The 21,775-nt window shown below is 43.9% G+C and overlaps 1 protein-coding gene across 1 annotated transcript in view; it reads right to left on the bottom strand.

Moving 5' to 3' along the window:
- Positions 1 to 2,834, bottom strand: part of Fam135b (family with sequence similarity 135 member B) — a 354,422-nt gene extending 351,588 nt beyond the window's left edge. The window contains 1 exon segment of the mRNA XM_004656183.3: positions 2,666 to 2,834. The gene's annotated coding sequence lies outside the window, so the exon portion shown is untranslated.
- Between the last annotated feature and the right edge of the window lie 18,941 nt (positions 2,835 to 21,775).

Below are 21,775 nucleotides of genomic sequence, written 5' to 3'. Positions count from 1 at the left end.
GTACTTGTTTTTTCCCCACAATATGGGAGCTAAAAGAAAAGAGAGAAATGTTAGAGAGAGAAGTATATTTTAAGTGTAATATTCCATCTGACGGTTCAACTAATGTTATCTGAAAGCCATTCAACAACAGATTACAACCATTCTAAATGTTCACTTGAAAACAACGAGCATTTTTGAGGCAGAGTGTGTGTTTCTCTTCTCCTCTGCTCTGCACCAGTGGACTGACCCTAAAGTAATGAAAAACACGCTGGTGAGTGGCCCTCAGCCTCTGCACATGCTGAGGTGGCAAGGGGAGGCAACCAGGGACAACCTTTGTGGTGTCTCCCTCAGCACAGGTGGCAAGGTTCAAGTAAGGCCCATTATGTCCCTAGGCACCATTCACCATGGAAGTTTCTGCACAGGGTTCTGAGGCTACACTCTAGGTAGGGTAGGCAGAGTCCCTGTTCCCAGGAAAGACAGAGACTAGAGGGGACAAGTGTACATGCAAGCAGTGACACAGCACAGCCTGTCATAAACAGGTGCAATGTGTCTGGGAAGGGCACAAGGTAATCTGGAAAGGCTCCTTCGGAGAAAGGAGTTTTTCAATAAGATCATGAAGAGAAGAAGAAAGTGCGAAATGGTCTCTGTCTGCAGAGACAGCACCATGGGCAAAGGCAGGGATAGAAAAGACCAGGAAGTGCAGGGCACTGCCACGGCTCCTTGGTGGTGGTGGTGGGGGGGGGGGTGTTTCCCTCAGCAGTAATATCAAACTATAAGTATTTGGTCAATTCCAACACATGAGGCAAACTGAGTAAACAGCTGTCACTTCTAGGCAGATAGATGATCACTCTTGCTCACAAGGACCCACGGTATTGCAACAAATCCATCTAGCCAATATTTAAAGGAGCCTCCATTGTGTGCAAATGTGTGTTTGCACTATCACAGGCTTCGCTCCACTCTGTAGCACCCAGACCTCTGTGTTTGGAAGGTGGTAAATGAGTGATGACTTTGATGGTAAAGCTCCAGGCCTTCAGTGCCTGTAAACAAGGAGGAGGGCATGCAGCACCCCGTACAGCTTTCATGACATTACTCTAGTGGACCCCGGACCATATCACATGCTTCATGTGTGAACACTGGCTCCTGTCTGCAGTAGGTGATGGCTGTGTGATGACCTGCTAATCTGATGAGGGCAGTTTCTTAGAAAATGGCATTCATTCCCCTTTCTGCATGAGGCATTACACTTCAAGAGAATTCACTCCCACTCATATGTTCTAATATTCCATCTAATTGTTACAAGAACTCTAAGCCTTGTTACCATCCCATTATACAGATGAGAGAAACCCCAGCCAGGTGCAGCAACTCAAGGTCATAAAACAAGTATATAACAAAGTCAGAGCTCAGACCCATGTTTTCCGATTTCCAAAGCTTGCCCTCTCTCCTCTACAATTTATCTTGTGCCTAGAATATAGTATCATTATCATTATGACATGATTCCCTTATGAAATGCAGGCCAGATCACATCCCCTCTGGTAATATAAATACCTCCTAAATTAAAAGCCCAATTAAAGAACATTGGCTTTTTAACTGGGACTTACCACAATCTCTCGAGGGCAGGATATAGAAGGAGAGCCTTTTCAAAGTCAATGGCTACCTATTCTGGAAATTATCCAAACACCTGCTTACCTATTTGCATGAACTTTCATACTAAAATCAGTCACTTAATTCCACCTCTACCCTCGTATGTTCTTCTGGGGCTCTACTCCCAACCAACCCTGGGTTAGAATCCTTCCCCAAACCCTGCACTTGCTACATGGAGAGTTAACAGTCCATGGTACCGTGTACACAGCCCTTGTGTTTCTGACTCTAAAATACACTTAACAACAAGAGTGTTGGAACCTAGGGAAATATTGGCCCCCAATTCAAGGGAGTTGACATGGAATGTCTCCAGTTGTCTGGAAGTGGGCTGGATCATCGCTGGTCAAGGGGCAAAGGGTGTCTATGAGCCCCAGTGCAGTCAGGAAAGAGTTGAGTAATTTGAGAGGGATAGTCTTAAATGCTGGTTGACAATTTTGTTAACATTCCATCCCCAATAATCAATGCCGATATTGTGATGAACTGGAGCGGTATTCCTGGATCCCCAAGCTGTAAGTTACTACTTCTCTGACTAAATATGCTTTGCAGTGGCTGTGTGAGTGTGTAAGTGGCTTTACAGATGGAGAATGGGTTTGTGTGTTTGGTCCCTTCCCATACCATAGAGGGACTTCAGTGAGCTAAGCCCCCCACCCCTTTTCCAAAAGAATGAGTCTGTAGGTCAGCCTGGCCCACTGACCCCTCCAGCCAACAAGGTGTCTTTTTGATCCTACCCTGGGCTCACTGACTCAGAGGATCTAAACGGTCAAGGGTCTGAATGTGCCCGCTCAGCCTCCATCTATGGGGACCACCTCATTCATTTACACCCCCTCATTCCCATCCATGCCCCCTTTTGCCTTCTCAAAACCTGACCAGATGTGCGGCAAGATTGGAGGGCAGACAGAAGGGGGATCTGCACAGGAGGTACACCACACTTCGCGGCAGAAGCCCTTCTCAGTAACATAAAACCACCCAACTAGCAACCGCGCAGCCAGAAACGTCATTGCCACCGAGGAGAGACTTCGGCGGCTATCGGCGGCGGTGCGCGCTCACTCACCTGTCTTCCACCGCAGGGCTCTCACCTCCACGGGCCCAGCTCCCCTTAGGTCCCTTGTTCTTCTTCGTTCGGCTCCTCCAGACGCTAACACTGGCAGCGGCGGTGGGCGGACCGAGGAGTCCGCGGCACCTGCCAGGCTCAGGTCCCCACTGCGAGGCTGCCTGGAGGAGGAGCGAGCGGATGCTGCCCTCGCCGCCGCCGCCGCCGCCGCCGCGGTGCTGATGCGGTTGCTATGGTTATAGGACTCCGCAGCTGCCCCCTCTCGGTGCAACAGCTGCCCGGCCACCAGGGCCTCCAGGCAGCCCCGGCGAACGCGCCCAAGGCGAGGTTGCGAAGATGGTTCGGAGAATCCGTTGTCCGCCGCCTGGGAGGACCGGCCTCGCGGGCTCCGCTCACCTCGCGCGCCCTTGCTCCTCGGCTTCCCCCGCCGGGACGCGGCCAGGCTCCCGCCCCGCGCAGCGCGCGCTCGCGGCCCGGGGAGCAGGAGAGCCCGCCCCGCAGCCCCGCAGCCCCGCAGCCCCGCCGCCCGCCCGCGCTGGCTCGGCTCCCGCCGCCGCTGCGCACCCAGGAGGCTGCGCCACTGGCTGGGAGGCGCCGCTCGCGTGTCCCCACCTCGGTCCGCGACTGGAGCCTCAGCCAGCCTGGTTGACCCCAGGCCAAAGCCCGCCCACTCTCCCGCCAGCCCGCCCGGCCTGCGGAGGGCGCAAGTTCCTGGACCGGTCGTCCGGCCCTCTTGGAGCATGCTCAGTCTCCAAGCCCAGAATGTCCTCTGGAAGACTGAGAAAGGAAAGGTCTCTTTGACTCCCTAGAGGAGAAGGGTGTTAAACTGCGAAAAGGGGCCCAGGGGCAACAGGTAGGTTTCTGAGAAGGTTGAAAGCGTCCCTCCAATATTAAGTCAGCGTGGCCCTCAGACGAAAAGAGCAGCCAACATTTGCAAAGCCCCTGATTTCCCGCAGGACGCTGGGGTGTGGAGATTCGGTACTTGGAAGAGGGGGAAACGACAACGAGGGTTTAGCCAACTTCCATCCATCCAGTCCTCCTTCACTGGGCATTTTACGTGGGAAGCCCTGCGTCAAGAAGTTCTCTTGGCACACCCGTGATAAGTGACAGCCTCAAAGATGGAGCTGAGGCTGTGACTCCGGAGCCCAGTGCTCCGTCCATTAGATGAAGATGAACTGACTCACCCAGCTAGGGACACGGGTTATATCTTGCAAAAACAGCCAATGAGGCAGTTTCTCAGCCAGCCTTGTGAAGGGTGGCAGTAAGGGAAAGGTACTTGGAGAAGGTACAAGTAGAACCAAAGGGAGAAGTGATAAATGGCGGAGAATATTCCAGAAAGAGAGGTAGTGGGTGAAGCCTCAAAACTCGATAGGCAGGAATGCCTTTTGACCCACACGGCATTCTGTTCTGAGTGCCTAGGGAAGTTGAGCAACTGTGGGGTCCGAGAGAATTTGACTCTTGAGTACACTGGGGCCACTGAAGGACATCGAGGAAGAGAAAAATCTATAGGGATGACTAACCCCCCCCCCCCCGCGGCCACTGTTGTAGGGAGCAGGGCAGGTGTTGAAGCTGCAGGCTTAGCTGTTGGGAGGAGGTCGCTGGCTCAGGGACCAAGACACACGCCCTATCTGTCTTGCTGGTCCTCCTCAGTGTCCAGACAAGCTTGGAACAGGGCATATTCTCAGCAAACATTGGAGGAATAGGCAAAGGGAATCTTTATTTCTCCATAGAGGCAAATGACTTTCCCACATCATTTTTGTCCTTGAACTATGATCAAAGTCATAATGACTTGTGCAGTCTTGCTTTGCAAAGTCAATGCAAACCCTTCCTGCTTTCAGGCAAGTGTGCCAGTTCCCACTGGAGGGGACATGCTGTGGTTGTTTGCTTGTGTCAGAATGTGTCTTGATCATCCAGATAAGAGAAGCCCATGCTATGCCAAGTGGACACTGAAAGCGCAGAGTAGAGTTTAGAACAGAACTCTCATGAAACGAAGAGAGACACATGTAAAGTTATATTCTCTTGTATTGGCATGAGAATCCACGGGAGAGTTGTTCAAGAAATGTGAAGAAATGACTTTAGCCATGGGAGTGGACTTGGGTGGACAAGTGAGTGTGGAGATGACTTTCAATGTGCAATTCTGGAAAACATGTTTGGGAGACTAGGTGTAATGCAGCCCAGGCTAGATTATTCTCATGTCATTATCTTTCAAGCGTCTGGCTTATGAAATCTTGTGATTTTTGAACCATAGCAGTAAGTTATATATCACCTGTCCCCCTTTCTCAATGTGTGTGTGCGTGTGTGTGTGTGTGTGTGTGTGTGTGTAAGACAGGGAGAGAGGTGATGGAGAGAGGGAGAGAGAGCAAACAGAGAGAGGGAGAGAGAGAGCATGTTCAGTGAACTGTAAATTGACCTCCAATGCAACAAGTCATCTCTGACAGGAATCCTGTATCCAACAAGAATTCGGCACCTGGTTCATCATCTGAGTTTCAAGGCATGTAGAGAAATGAGTATAGTCTTGTTCTGAGACAGATGCTGAGCAACTGACCCCCAGGGCTGTTAACCACCTTTTTTTTAACATTTAAAAGTTAGAGCAGCCTTTTAGATAACCTGACAACCTAGAGATCACAGTCCAAGATGCTGAGCCTGGGATCCTCTTCCTGGGCTTGCCTCTGGCATGTGGGCTAAGGGTTGCCTTCCCTCATCGAAGCCCTGGGGCTTGAGACACTTCAGGGAGAGCAAAACATCCCCACAGAGTGCACCAGCACTTCTTTGTGAGGCAGTTTTCAGTGGTGACATCCTGTGGCAACAAGAAGCAACTGTGGTGAAAAACTTTGAGACTCCATTACACTATACCTTGGGAGAAGAATGAATTACTTCCCCTTGGACTGTACAGTCCCTATGGTTTTAGGCCACTTGGGGAGGAAAAAGACCAATCAAGCTGGAGAAACCTCTGGAATGACTCTGGGATTTCAGAATGAGTTCATAATTCAAGACCTGGCATTCAGGGAGTTCTCACATATGACTCCTATTCTGTTTCATCCAGAAAAAAACTTCCAGTACTTTCCAGTAAGCCCTGGGGTGTCTGTGAAATCTTTCTCTGCTTCCAAACCTTTGTCTCAGTGTGATTTCCTTCTCACACTTTAGACATACAGTATGGTCAATTCCTCCTGCCTCACACATGTCCAGAGCTCTGTAAAGAACTGCTCAGATAATAGTGGAATTCGCAATGCTAGTCTGTGAATGAAGTTCTTAAAGAAAAGGTCTGTGTGTTATCTTTCTTTACCCAATTCACAGTAAAATGCATAGAGTATACAATAAATGTTTAATAAATTAAAATGATATTCATAGATTTGGGATTTATTTTTTTCATGTTGAGTCTCTGTTTATCCACCCAAATCTGGTTTTTTTTGAAAACTTCTTCATATTTGTGGGAAGTGCTTATGGTTGTATATCATTGATTGATGAAAGGATAGCCTTGTGATGAATGAACTGAGGCAAAGTCATAAACCTGATTGAATTCATATACCTAAGAGAGTTAGATCAGGACCTGGAAAGTGAATGCACGTGGCCATTACCACCACATCAGCGCCTGCGGGACCTCACATGGGCCTAATTTCCATTATCTGTGAGGTATATCACACAGGCCTCTTGCTACAATACAGACTTTGTCGGCTTAAGCATTATTAGGAGTTTGGATGGGCAATGCCTTTTCCAAAGGGGCTGCTCTGCACACTGTGGAGACATCAAATCATCTCTGACCTTGCCATGTTAGATGCCAAGAGCACTTGCCAACAAAGACCCAGAGATAACAGAAATCCTCAGGGATCTACAAGCATCATTGGGTGTAGTCTGCCTCAACTGAGAATCACAAATCTGCCTAGGAATGAGTAAGAGCGACCTGCCACCTGGTTGAGAGAAGAGTGGGCATGTGACATACGCATCTGCACACACAGACATCTTCTCTTCTATCAGTGTAGCTGAAAACAAGAGAAATTGACAACAAAAAGATAAGGGAAAACGGGCTGGGGAGATAGCTCATCTAGGAAAGTGCTTATCATGCAAGTCTGAAGACTTAAGCTTGATGCTCAGAACCCATGTTAAAAAGCCAAGCATAGGGGCTGGAGAGGTGGTTTAGTGATTAAAATACTTGCCTGAGAAGCCTAAGGAACCATGTTTGATTCCCCAGTACCTACGTAAGCCAGATGCTCATGGTAACACATGTGTCTGGAGTTTGCTTGCAGTGGCTAGAGGTCCTGGCACACTAATTCTCTCCCATATATATAAATAAATAAAATATAATCCTTAAAAAACAAGAAGCATTATGATATCTGCTTGTAGTCCTAGTACTGGAGAGGTGGAGACAGGCAGATCCTGGGGCTACTTGGCTACCTACTGTAGCCTACTTAGCAGGCTCCAGGTCACTGAAAAGTCACGCATTCGCAAAAAGATGAGAGTTGTTCCTGAGGAGCAACACCTGAGGTTGTTCTCTGACCTTCACACACATTTGGTTATTTTTCAAAAGGGAAGGAAAAAAAAATGGCATATTTCAAAGTAGGGCAAGGTCAGGCTCCGAAATTTATCTCTAAAGCTCCTAATGGCACATTAGACTATGACGTGGTATAGCAGACAGATTCAGGTTCACTGAGATGAACTTCCAGACCAGGCACAGTTATGGAAGAAGGGATATTTATTGAAGCTTACAGATCCAGGGGAAGTTCCATAAAGGGCAGAAGAAGCTGGCCTGTCTTCACAGGCCCAATCAGACAGAGAAAAAAAGCACAAGCCTAAAGGTCAAAAGCCCCAGCACACCTCAGGAACTCCAGCTAGGCACACTTTGCATATCTTTAGATTGAAATCAGAAACCCACCACCACACCTTAAGATCACCCAGTGACATTGCCTCCAGCCAGGTAGCCAAACTACAAACAATAAAGAACTGAATATATTGGGGGCCATCTATTCAAACCACCACATGTGGAATGAGATAAACTCTCATATTAAGTCACTGAGACTGGACAGTTTATCTGCATATGTGTTCATTCTGACTACACAGGGCCATAGACTTCAAATCATCAAGAAATCACTCTCAAACTATATTCAGTTCCAATGACTGCATCATGAAAGAGATGTCATAATTGGTCATCCAGTCCTGTCATAGATGAGGACACTGAGGCACAGCTGGCTAGTAGAACTGGCCCACCTAGGAAGCAGTAGAGGTAGCTCCTGGCCTTATGCCTCTGATCTGTAGCTGATAGAATCAAAGCACACAGTTCATGTTTAAGGATATCCATTGTTACACTGCTAAGAAAGCTTCATCACCAAGAAAGAGAGGTTGACTGGTAACAAATGATTTGTGTATAAGAACATCAGCAACTTTGAAAATGGAAGAGGGTGTCTGTTGAGTTGCCAGTGAGATGATTACATTAAAAATAAATGTCCTCACTAAGTTATGAGCTAATGATACTATTTTTCAACTCAATGAAGAAATTATATATATTTTCTCTCTCTCTCTCTCTCTTCCAAGGCACTGGTGAATCATTCCATATCATTCCATTAAATGATAGCAGTACTTTGGGGACAGAGTCTTCCTTTTATATAAGAACACAGCCTTGGGATTTGTCCAGGGCATTCTCTCCTCTCTTGATGGAAGCATGTGGGGTTTTAATATCATTTCTGTCTTCAGTGAACCTCAGGCACTGTTCCAAGGCATGTCCTTGGCGAATTACAGAACAGGAAGAATTTATCTTGCACAAAATGCTTCCTCGTTCATTTCTTCTTCTGTGTAATAGGATATGAACCCTTTCCTTGCAGGGCAGTTCAGAGAATTAAATGACTTCACTATGAACAGTTGTGCTGCAAGAGGACTGGCATCCAAGGGGCCTGGTGTGCCTAAGACCCATTCCCTCCAGTCCCTTAAGTGTTACTGTATTCTCAGCTGCAAGAATTGGATGGCTCCCCTGTAAGAGAGTCAGCAACCTCCTGAGATCATGGAGGACCCTTAAGCATCACTTTTGCTCTGCATCTGGAGTGAGTTGCTCAGTGATGCCAGTAAAGTCACAGAAATGCTTTGAGCTGTTTCCAGATCTCTATGATTTTGCATCCATTTCTACCGCACATGTTGTTAAGTGGGATAAAGACAATGCAAGTTCAACAAATAATTCACAGTAAATATATTCTTCTCATTTGACATAATTCTTTTTGAGTCAAATGTAAGTGAATGCGTTTTCTGATGTCCAAATGAAATGGCTCAGATAAAAGAATATGTACAAATTTGCTTCTCCAGCGCCTTCCCACACTATTTTGTGATATGTACCATTTGTCTCATGTGAAATATATTGTTTAGGTATTTCAGTGAAAATAATTAAATGGCATGCATTCTTTTAAGATCCATTTACTTTCCCTAGACATGCTTCTGAGAGCCAGTCTTGCTTTCATGTCTACAATTCACTTACTGCTATTGCTGCATGATATTCCATTATAAGAATTTGGCCAGACTCGTGGATAATTCGTTTCTGGAACAAAGGGACATTTGCACCACTATGAGCACACTAGCTCCCTCTGCTTCCCATTGGGAAGCCATGGGCCATAGTGCTCACTTCTTATCTGGCTCTAGGAGGACAATTGTGAGTCACAGAGCATAGACATGCCCCAGTTTACAAGGTAATTCCATATTATCTTTTATGATTGCACCATTTTGCATTTTCAGCAGCAGGGGGCAGGAATTCCTTCAGCATTGTGTCCTAACTCCATGTGGCTGTGCTTTGATTTTTCCAGTCTAATAAGTGGGAAATAGCTTTTGATTCAGAAATGATTTTATTTGCATTTTTCTAACTATAAATGATATGCAGATTCTTACCTACTCTCACGGGCCATTCCTGGCGGTGCACTCAGAAATGTGCACTGTTGTACTGATTCTTACGTTCGGAACATTTTGTCCCTTTTTTATATATTTGTACCTCCGCATCTAGTCCTAGAATCCCCTAGTTTGGGCTCATATATATTCTCAGAACTCACTGCTGGATCTTGTGAGCCCATACCCCCATAGTTTCTTAATGACTATGAGCGTTATGTTGATGCCAAGTTCATCTTTACAGTTTTTGTTCTTGCTTGTTTTCTTTTCTATTTTGAATCTCTTTAGGATTGTTCCTCCATCTTCACAGTGGAACTAGGATGCTCACATGTGTTTGTATCATATAAATGTGTGTGTGTGTGTGTGTGTGTGTGTGTGTGTATTTAATGTCTACAGATTATCTGTAACCCTCTGCTTTTTTTTTTCTCTGAAATCTTCTATCCAATTACACAGAACTGTGCATTGTTCCGCCATCCTGCCTCTAACCAGATCAGTCAGGGATGAGGCTTTCACATGGGCGGAGGCTGACTCCAGGCTCACTGTTTTCTCCAGTAGGGTTCTGAGTCTTTTCCTCTAGTAAGCTAAGCCACTGTTTGTGACACTCCAGTTTTTGCCTTCTAGTGGGATATTAACAGTGTTCCTCCTTTGAAATATATCACTTATTGACAACACAGGACTGCAGGAAATGTAGTTGGAAAGGAGCCATGACCTCAGTCTTCCTTTATATCATTACAAGAGGAATTTTTGGTTTCATGGCAAGAAAAAGTTGTTGTTGTTTTTGTTTTGCAATAAAATGGCATTCAACTTATGGCAACTTGGGGTGGCTGAATATTTATGAAAATGTTGATAGATTAATTTTATTCTTCTATACATTGATATAATTTTCTGATTAAACTACATGTTTTATTTAGACCTATGTGCCATGCATTTCTTTTACTCCACAATACCAGGTAGGGTGCCAATTTATTAATCTAGGGAGGGAAATAAATCAGACTTTGAAGAACAGGACACTCCTTAAGCACTCAGGCCCCTTCAAAAGAGTCTGCATTCTTCCTGTTGCCCCAATGCAGGGCAGCTGACCTAACTTCAAAGGTTGTAATCTCTCAGTTGCAGCTGAACAGACAACAGTTCACGCAAAGATTTTTCTTTCTGTGGCATATCCCTCTGCTCACACCAGGTCATTTCTACTCAAAGCAACCCTGCATAACTTCTCAGGACATGGGCATAATAGCAAACTTTTCACACAACTTGCCTCAAGCCCAGTCAAAGCAAAGCACTTTCTCACCATCACAAGCCAAATCTCATAGTCCATAGTTCTTAGTGCATTTATCTCTTTCAAATCTGACCAGAATAGTCCATCAAGCTGTACTTACAGCACTGCATGGTGTCTCTTAGGTCAAGGTTTCAAATCCTTCCACATGCTTCTTGAAAATCAGCTCCAAAAGGCCAAAGCCACACAGTCAGGTGTCTAGCAGCAACCCTGCTTCTGATACCACTTCACTGTTGCAGTCAGGTTCTCATTGCTAGGAAAAATCACCCAACCAAGAACAGCTTGTGGGGAAAAAAAAAAGGTTTATTTTGGCTCACAGACTCGAAGGGAAGCTCCATGATGGCAGTGAAAACAATGGCATGAGCAGAGAGTGGACAGCACCCCCTGGCCAACATCAGGTGGACAACAGGGACAGAAGAGTGTGCCAAACACTGGCAGGGGGAAATACCCATAAGCCTGCCCCCAGAAATATGTGCCCTTCAGGAGGCATTAATTCTCAAATCTCCATCAGCTGGGAATCTAGCACTCAGAACACCTGAGTTTATGGGGGACACCTGAATCAAACCACCACACAGGGTCTCTCACTGAACCTGGAGCTCACCTGTCTGGGTAGACAAGCAAGCCAGCAAACCCCAGGAGGGATGCCCAATCTCAGCCTTCCTGTTCTGCTATGACAGGCATACGCTAACACCACGGCCAGCCCCTGTGTGTATGTTGGGGATCCAAACTCAGCTCCTCATCTTTGTGCCACAAGCATGTTACCCACTGAGCATTTCTCCAGACCCTTCATTATTTTATTCAGCACACACTTCACAAGGTTCCATTATGGGATTTTCACACATATTGTGTTTTTGTTATCCTCTTCCCTCACTTCCTCCCTTCCCCACCTGCTGGTCCCCTTCCTCCAGTATCCTTCCTTCTGTTTTCATGTCACACATATATTATTACTCTCTTCCTCCTCCAGGATCTCTTTCTCCCCCTCATGCTTACCTTTCTAGTTTCATGGCCTGTATCCCCCCCCCATGCACACACACAGTATATAAAAAATTAAAGTCTAGGCTCTGCATATGAGAGGAAACAGGCAACATTTGTCTTTCTGAGTATGAGCCCTTGTCTTAACATAATGATTTCCAGTTCCATTTGTTTATTTTAAATGTCCCTTGAGAAATACAATTTTGTAAGCATTGATAGATAAAAATGCATTTATCTAGAGTATTTGTTTTTGACTATTTTTTTTTTTTAGTTTGTGTGGGATACCATAATAAGAATAACATAACCTAGTTAGCTTTTAAAAATAGAAATTTATGTCTCACAATTCTAGAATCTAGAAAACCAATCAAGGTGCCTAAAGTTGGTAGAAACATGGATGAGGGCTCTGGACTTCTCAGATGATGATTTCCCATAGTGCCCTTGTAGCATAAGGAAGGCCAGCATGCTTCCCTGGGCCTCTGTAATAAAGGTACTAATGGGGCTGGAGAGATGGCTTAGCGGTTAAGTGCTTGCCTGTGAAGCCTAAGGACCCCGGTTCGAGGCTCAGTTCCCCAGGTCCCACATTAGCCAGATGCACAAGGGGGCGCACGTGTCTGGAGTTCGTTTGCAGAGGCTGGAAGCCCTGGCGCGCCCATTCCCTCTCTCTCCCTCTATCTGTCTTTCTCTCTGTGTCTGTCGCTCTCAAATAAATAAATTAAAAAAATAAATAAATAAAGGTACTAATGCTATACATGCCTAAATTATCTTCTATTACTTCTTTACCACACTGGGGTCTAGGTTTCATCATATGAATTTTGAGAGGAATAAAGCATTTAGACCATAGTAGTCATATTTCTAAAATTTACTTATTTTAGGGTAATTTGTCTATGGATAGATTGTGTTTCTTACAGAAGCATTTGTGTTATCTGAATAATAGTGGTCTATATTTCTTATACTTTATACTTTATACAAATCATTTGCATTCCATGACATAGTATAATTGCCATGACTATTATTTTACATAGAGTGTTTTTGAACTTGTTGAAATTATATGTATATATACATATATATGATATTATATATTATTTTAGCTATAGATTCTTATTAATTATCAATATGAGGATGTTTTCTTTTATTCCTGTAATATTGAGCTTTTATGGCTTGAGAAATGGCTTAACAGTTGAGACTCTTGCCTGCAAAGCCAAATGACCCAGGTAAGATTCCCTAGGACCCATGTAAGCCAGATGGATAAGGTGGTATATGCGTTTAGAGTTCATTTGCAGTGGCTAGAGGCCCTGACACACCCATTCTCTCTCCCTCTCTCTCTCTCCCTCTCCAATAAATGAAATAAAATAATATTTTAATATTAAAATTAAATTAAATATTTAATATTTAAAATAATAAGTGATTATGTTTTATCAAATATTCCTTTATACATCAATTAAGACAAGGAGAATTTTTTCTTGCCTCTTGTATTAATATTATAGATGTCATCTAATGTATTATATAATATTTATATGAATTTATATTCCTGGAATAAACCTCAACTGGTAATTATCCTCTCTCTCTCTCTCTCTCTCTCTCTCTCTCTCTCTCTCTCTCTCCTCCCCCTCTCTTTTGATATGCAAACACTGTTCCATTCAGGTTTCAAGGGTTGATTTTGTATATGTGAATGAGATGTCAGTATAATTTTCTTGAACTATACTTGTCTGAATGTGGAGTCACAGTTGTACTAGCCATGTATGCTAAGTTGGACAGTCTTCCTCTTTCTCACTTCTTAGTTATTTTGCATAATGCTCACAATGCCTGCTTCTGGAGTAGCTCTGACAAATCACTGGAGGCTAAGGGTTCTTGGCAGGAGTTGTTTTGGTTTCTAAACAGAATAAAGTTACCAAGTTAAGCTCTGGAAAGGAAACAGCTTTTCAAGATTGAAACAAGAGACTGCTATAAGATACGAAGAAAGAACCACAAGCGGTGAGTGAGGAGATAAAGGAGGAAACAGGAAGGAACAGAGGGAGGTCCCAAGAAGGCAGGAGATGGCATTTCCAATGCACTTGGGCAGGATAGGAAGATTAACTCAGACAGGAGAGCTGCCTGTGTTCTGCAGAGACAGGCTGGAACAGTGAGAAGGAGGAGAATGGGAAAGTGGGCTGGGGAATGAAGTCTTTTGCATGTGACATGGCTGCCACACGCGTGAGCATGCAGTGGTTGTGAATTCCTGCAAAGGATTGATGAGGGAGGAGGTCCATAAGACCCCATGCCTGCCAGAGTGAGTAGTGGAAGCCTGGTTGCTGTGAGAGAGAAGGTCGTGTCCACTACTGGTGCAGCTGCTCATGGGTTGTCCATTCTCCAGTAAATACCCTTCCACCCAAGATGATGCAAATAATGCTAACTGAACTCAGTGGGTCAAGAAAACATGGTGGTGAAATAATATGGAGATTGAATGGGAAGAGGGGTTTTAATGAGAGAGGGAGGGGGATAAAAGAGGTTAGCTGGGAGTCAGTGTGATCAAAATGCATTGTATACATGTATAAAAATGTTTTAAAAATAAAAGTGATTTAATACACAGAACATGTGTGATGGTGCATAAAACCAGCTGCTATGGACTCCTGAGAAGAGACTGCCTCAAGAGGTCACAAGAGGATCCACAGAGGAGACACTGATCATAAGGAACAAGCATTTCTGGAGGATCATACTGGGATTCCAGGTGGAAGAAGTCCAGCGGTGTAAAGGGGCATGGATCCCCCAGGATCTCAGGAAGAGACCGTGGTAGCTGGCCAATAGGGTGAGGGAGAGGAAGCCTGCCTAGCAGGGACTTGGAACCTGTGGCAGTGGAGAGCAATGGTTGAGGAATGATTAGGATCACATTGTAATGTGTAGACCTACTGAAAATATGCACAGCATTATGCAGCCCAGGGAATCACTCCTGCCTTTGCCCACAAGGTTCCACAGAGGAGGCAATGTCTGCACAGAATCTGAAAAAATGCTGGATGAGTGGGTGACTGTCAAGCAAATAAGAGGAGGTGAGGAAACATTCTCAGTGCGTGGACGCCAGAGGCCTGCGATGTGTCTGGAAGGGAAGGGAAGCTTCCAGTGCTGAGGAAGGAGAGACACATCTTAGCCAAGGCAGCATGCTCCAGCTGGGCTTAGGTGGCCTAGCAGGCCTCTGAAGCATTCTATCTATCTCTTTCCCAAGCTAGCTGCAAAGTGAGCCTGATTTCAGGAAATGGGACCCCTTTCAGGTCCCAATGTTGGGCCTTCTCACTGGGCAATTTAAGGTAGATTCATTGCAAGTGGGGGTTCTTGTGTTGTGAAATTTACCATCAGCAGAGCCCAATACATGTCATTGGTGAAAGACTTTTCCTCTTGAGTGTTTCTGCACATGTGACTTGAGGCTCTACGTTTGGCTTTCTTTTTCCTTCCCAGAGAAAAGCAGCTCTCCTTCATTATTTATGTTATCTGCCATCCATTTATCAGTCCCTGTATGAGCAGGACTGAGTGAAGCGCTTCACACTCACCACCTCTTCGAGTCCCCTATGTCAGAATGTGTGTGGCTCTGATGTGATCATCCCATGTTACATGGAACACAACAGGAGTAGAGAGACCAGGAGAGATGTTTAGGTAACCAATAACCTCTGTGACTATAGGCTATTCAAAAAGAGAAAACGGAACTCAATTATTGCATATACTGGACTGTGTTCTGGCCACATGACTTTGATCCCTATTTGGAGCAGAGCCAAAGCTACTGCAGAGGGACGCAGGGACCCACTCCCGGGTCTGCGGTAGGACGCAGTGGCGCCATATGAGTTGGTGATGAGAAACTCTCTCTTTGGAGACAGACAGACAAAACTTGATTTGGATCTCAGCTGTGCCCACTGTACCAGATCAAAACTGGTTCTGAGCCACATTTCCTCCCAGCCTTCTCAGGAGTACATAACACAGAGCCTGTGGATTCATGCTATTACCTCTGACATTTTCCGGGGTTAGCTTCCCTCCCTTTCACTCTCCCCTCAGGGCAGCCATACTTGCTTTCTGAGCAGCACCCATTTCAGATGGTAGGGCAACAGCTAAGAAGAAAGGAAAAGCAGGCCTTCTTTTCCACTCCGAGGGCTGTAACCCCTGTCAAAGAGGGTGGCTTCCTGTCAGCAACTGGGGCTGCATGACAGAGGACATGCCAGCCGAGGGTGGCAGAAAAAGAACTGATATGGATTAGGAGCAAAGTGACTTTTTCCTGATAGGTAGGTGCTCAAAGACTGGGCCACAGAAACACTCATGCTACTGTGCCTCCCTTAGCAAGACTAAACTTACACTGGATCCAGTCTCATCCAAGATGATTAAAACCATCCACCTCTGGGGGTGAGTGGTAAAAAGTGCTTGCAAATCCTGACAACTCAGGTAGAATCCTCCAACACCCTCATAAAGCCACATGCACAAAGTGATGTATTTGTCTGGAGTTTGTTTGCCATGGTAGGGGGGCCCTGGAAGAGTCATACTCTCACTGTATTCACATCTCTCTCTCTCTCTCTCTTAAATAGATAAAATAAAATAAAAACAGGACTTCCGGTTAAGATGGCGGCGTAGGTACCACGCCAAAGCAGCCTAGGGGGGAAAAAGACCAAAAAAACTCAGCAAAATACACACTTTTACTAAAAAGTGAGGTGTATAGGAAATTGAAGCGGCAGCGGAGAAGTAGAAGAGTTATAGAGCATCCAGAGCCTGCACAGGTGGGAAAAGCGGCTCCGGCAGCTTGGCCAACCGCCGCGGCCGCAGCGCAGCAGAAAACCGCCAGACTCGGCTCAAGCCGCAGGAAAAGCCAGGTGCGGGATTTTCCCCTCACACCGCGCTCTCCGCAACTCGGGAAACGTGAAGGGAGAGCGGCAGCGAGCAACGGAGGAGCAGACTGCGAGGTAGAAGAACACGTGGAACAGCGAGACAACCAGAGCAGCCGCGGCTCCCTCCCCTCCCCCACCACCTGAGCCCAGCTCCAGCGAGCAGAGCAGCGGCCCGGGACCCAGCCACGCCAACTTGGGCTGACAACGGGACCCAAGCAGGAGCAGAGTTCGGCAGGAACATCAGCGGCTCCAGCAACGGTACCAGCGGCCCCAGCAGCAGCAGACCCAGGAGCGGCAGCAGCAGCAGATCCCGCAGCAGCAGCTTCAGAAGGAGCAGCGGCTGTGGACACAGCAGCAGCAGCTTCAGCAGCAGTGGTGGCTCCAGCAGTGGCAGCTACAGCAGCAGCAAAGGCAGCAGCAGCGGCTCAGTTTGCCCCGTAGGAAAAGCAAGGGCCCAGCTCCAGAAATCAGAACAGCAGCCCGACGACCCAGGCAGCAACTTGACTGAGACCAAAATCACCCAATGTAACTGGGATTACACCAGGGAAGGGTCTCACTTGGTCACAAGCTGACTTGGATCCCTCAACAGACCAGAAATCTAAACCTCTTTGTTGATAGAGGATCTGGTCATTATAATAACTACTCTTGCATACATACTCGGGGCTGTTTTTGATTGAATGTGTACAGTGTTTAGTTAAATTTTAGAATCTACCTGTATTTTATTCCACTCAGCCTGCTTGAATACTCCTATAGCAGGGAAACTCAACCCCTAAGAACATCTTTGTAGATACTCTGAGAGTCTTAAGAGCCACACCTAATACCTTAAGGTCCTACCCTGAAAATATATTACATCAAATCAATTGATACAGCTAAGAATACACAGCTAGCTAGAAAATCCAAGCATTAACTTAATCCAAGATGCAAAAATATATACATTATAACACAAGAAACACTAAAAAGCAAGACGATATAAATCCACCTAAAAGTATTAATGCATCAGAAATGTCCTCCAGTGAGAAAGAGTTAGAGGAAATGCGTGAGAAAGAGTTCAAAAGAATAATTATAAATATGTTCAATGAGGTCAAAGAAAACATGAAAACAATCAAAGAAGAAATCAAAGAGGAAATCAAAGGAATCAAAGAAGAGGCAGGACACCAATTTAATGAAATAAAGAAGGCAATACAAGACATAAATAGGGAAATAGAAATAATAAAGAAAAACCAGTCAGAATTACTAGCAATGAAGAACACAGTTAATGAAATAAAAAACTCTGTAGAAAATCTCACCAGTAGGATGGATGAGGGAGAGGACAGAATATCTAAGCTAGAAGACCAGGTGGCAGACCTAATGCAGTCCAACAAAGAGAAAGACAAACTTATAGAAAAGTATGAGTGGGAATTTCAAGATATTCGGGACACTATGAAAAGATCCAATATAAGAATTCAGGGCATAGTAGAAGGAGAAGAACTCCACTCCAGAGGCATAGTAGGCATCTTCAACAAAATCATAGAGGAAAATTTTCCCCAAATTGGGAAAGAGGTGCCAATACAGATACAGGAAGCCTTTAGAACCCCAGCCAGACAAAACCCAGAAAGAACCTCTCCTCGCCATATTATAATCAAACTTCCAAACACACACACCAAAGAAAAAATATTGAAAGCAGTTAGAGAGAAAAATCAAGTTACCTACAAAAGCAAGCCCATCAGGATTACAGCAGATTATTCAACACAAACTTTTAAAGCCAGAAGGGCGTGGAGTGATATATTCCAAGTTCTGAAACATAACAACTGTCAACCAAGGTTACTTTATCCTGCAAAGTTATCCATTCAAATAGATGGAGAAATAAAGACATTCCATGACAAAAGCAGGTTAAAGGAGTATTTGAAGACAAAACCAGCTCTACAGAAAATACTTGATAGACTCCTCCATGCTGAACAAAAGGAAAAGCACACATATAAGGAACCTAGAAAAAACCAGCCATACTCAAATACCAGTTAACAGAAGAGAGCACAGGTAGAACAAGTAACACACACACACACACACAAATGGCAAACATAAATACACACCTTTCAATAATATCTCTTAATATCAACGGTCTCAATGCCCCAACGAAAAGACATAGATTTGCAGACTGGGTTAAAAAGCAGGATCCTACAATTTGTTGTCTCCAAGAAACTCACCTTTCTACAAAGGATAGACATTATCTTAGGGTGAAAGGTTGGAAGACGGTGTTTCAAGCAAATGGGCCTAGAAAACAAGCAGGGGTTGCTATCCTAATATCAGACAGGGTAGACTTTAGTCCGACGTTAGTCAAGAAAGATAAGGAAGGTCACTTTATATTGATTAAGGGCACACTCCAACAGGAGGACATTACAATCCTAAACATATATGCACCTAACATGGGGGCTCCCAAATTCGTCAAAGAAACACTATTAGAACTAAGGTCACAGATAACACCAAACACAGTGGTGGTGGGTGACTTTAACACCCCACTCTCATCAATTGACAGGTCATCCAGGGAAAGAATAAACAGAGAGACATCTGGACTAAATGAGGTCATAGAAGGAATGGACCTAACAGATATATACAGGACATTTCATCCAAAGGCTGCAGAATATACATTCCTTTCAGCAGCACATGGAACATTCTCTAAAATAGACCATATATTAGGACACAAAGCAAATCTTAACAAATTCAGGAAAATTGAAATAATTCCTTGCATTCTATCTGACCACAATGGAATTAAACTACAAATCAGTAGCAAGAAAGGCTATAGAGCATACACAAAATCATGGAAACTAAACAATACACTACTAAATGATGAGTGGGTCAATGAAGAAATCAAAAAGGAAATCAAAAAATTTATAGAGTCAAATGATAATGAGAACACAACATACCAAAATCTCTGGGACACAATGAAGGCAGTTCTAAGAGGTAAATTTATAGCCTTAAGTGCCTATATTAAGAAATTAGAAAGGTCGCAAGTAAACGACCTAATGCTTCGCCTTAAAGCCTTGGAAAAAGAAGAACAAGGCAAACCAAAAAGTAGTAGACGGGAAGAAATAATAAAGATTAGGGCAGAAATTAATGAAATAGAAACAAAAAGAACAATCCAAAGAATTAATGAAACAAAGAGTTGGTTCTTTGAAAGGATAAACAAGATTGATAAACCCTTAGCAAATCTGACCAAAAGAAAGAGAGAAGAGACACAAATTAATAAAATCAGAGATGAACAAGGTAACATCACAACAGATTCCAGAGAAATTCAAAAAATCATAGGGACATAGTATAAAAGCATATACTCCACAAAGTATGAAAATCTGAAAGAAATGGATGATTTCCTTGATTTATATGACCTACCTAAATTAAATCAAAATGAGATTAATCACTTAAATAGACCTATAACAAACATGGAGATCCGAACAGTTATCAATAATCTCCCAACTAAAAAAAGCCCAGGCCCGGATGGATTCACTGCTGAATTTTACCAGACTTTTAAGGAAGAGCTAACACCATTGCTTCTTAAGCTTTTCCAGGAAATAGAAAAAGAAGGAATTCTACCAAACTCCTTCTATGACGCCAGCATCACCCTGATACCAAAACCAGGCAAAGATAGAACAAAAAAAGAAAATTATATACCAATGTCCCTCATGAACATAGATGCAAAAATTCTTAACAAAATATTGGCAAACAGAATACAAGAGTATCAAAAAGATCATTCACCCTGACCAAGTAGGCTTTATCCCAGAGATGCAGGGATGGTTCAACATACGCAAATCTATAAATGTAATACATTACATAAACGGGTTGAAGGACAAAAATCACATGATCATCTCATTAGATGCAGAGAAAGCATTTGACAAAATCCAACATCCCTTCATGATAAAAGTCCTACAGAGACTGGGAATAGAAGGAACATATCTCAATATAATAAAGGCTATTTATGACAAGCCTACAGCCAACATATTACTAAATGGGGAAAAACTGGAAGCTTTTCCACTAAAATCAGGAACAAGACAAGGGTGTCCACTGTCCCCACTTCTATTTAATATAGTTTTGGAAGTCTTAGCCATAGCAATAAGGCAAGAGACACACATAAAAGGGATACAAATTGGAAAGGAAGAAATCAAGTTATCATTATTTGCAGATGACATGATTCTATATATAAAGGACCCTAAAGACTCTACTAGCAAGCTGTTAGAGCTGATCAAAACCTACAGCAATGTAGCAGGATACAAAATAAATACACAGAAATCAGTAGCCTTCGTATATGCTAACAACAAACACACAGAGGATGAAATCAGAGAATCACTCCCATTCACAATTGCATCAAAAAAATAAATAAATAAAGTACCTTGGAATAAACCTAACCAAGGAAGTAAAGAATCTCTACAATGAGAACTTTAAAATACTCAAGCAAGAAATTGCAGAAGACACTAGAAAGTGGAGAAACATCCCTTGTTCCTGGATTGGAAGAATCAATATTGTGAAAATGGCAATCTTACCAAAAGCAATCTACACATTTAATGCAATCCCTATCAAAATTCCAAAGGCTTTCTTCATGGAAATAGAAAAAACAATCCAAAAATTCATTTGGAATCACAAAAAACCTCGAATATCTAAAATAATACTGAGCAACAAAAAAGAGGCTGGTGGTATCACCATACCTGATTTTAACCTATACTACAGAGCCATAGTAACAAAAACAGCATGGTACTGGCACAAAAACAGACATGTAGATCAGTGGAACAGAATAGAGGACCCAGATGTAAGCCCAAGTAGCTATAGCCACCTGATATTCGATAAAAATGCCAAAAATACTCATTGGAGAAGAGACAGCCTCTTCAGCAAATGGTGTTTTGAAAACTGGATAAATATCTGCAGAAGGATGAAAATAGATTCTTCTCTCTCGCCATGCACAAGAATTAAGTCCAAATGGATTAAAGACCTTAACATCAGACCGGAAACTTTGAAACTGCTAGAGGAAAAAGTAGGGGAAACCCTTCAACATATTGGTCTTGGCAAAGACTTTCTGAATACAACCCCAATTGCTCAGGCAATAAAACCACAGATTAACCACTGGGACCTAATGAAATTACAAAGATTTTGCACCGCAAAGGACACAGTGAAAAAAGCAAAGAGGCAACCTACAGAATGGGAAAAAATCTTCGCCAGCTATATATCTGATAG

This window comes from Jaculus jaculus, chromosome 2 (genome assembly GCF_020740685.1).
Source record: "Jaculus jaculus isolate mJacJac1 chromosome 2, mJacJac1.mat.Y.cur, whole genome shotgun sequence".
NCBI lineage: Eukaryota > Metazoa > Chordata > Mammalia > Rodentia > Dipodidae > Jaculus > Jaculus jaculus.
This window is presented reverse-complemented; position numbering and strand designations above follow the sequence as displayed.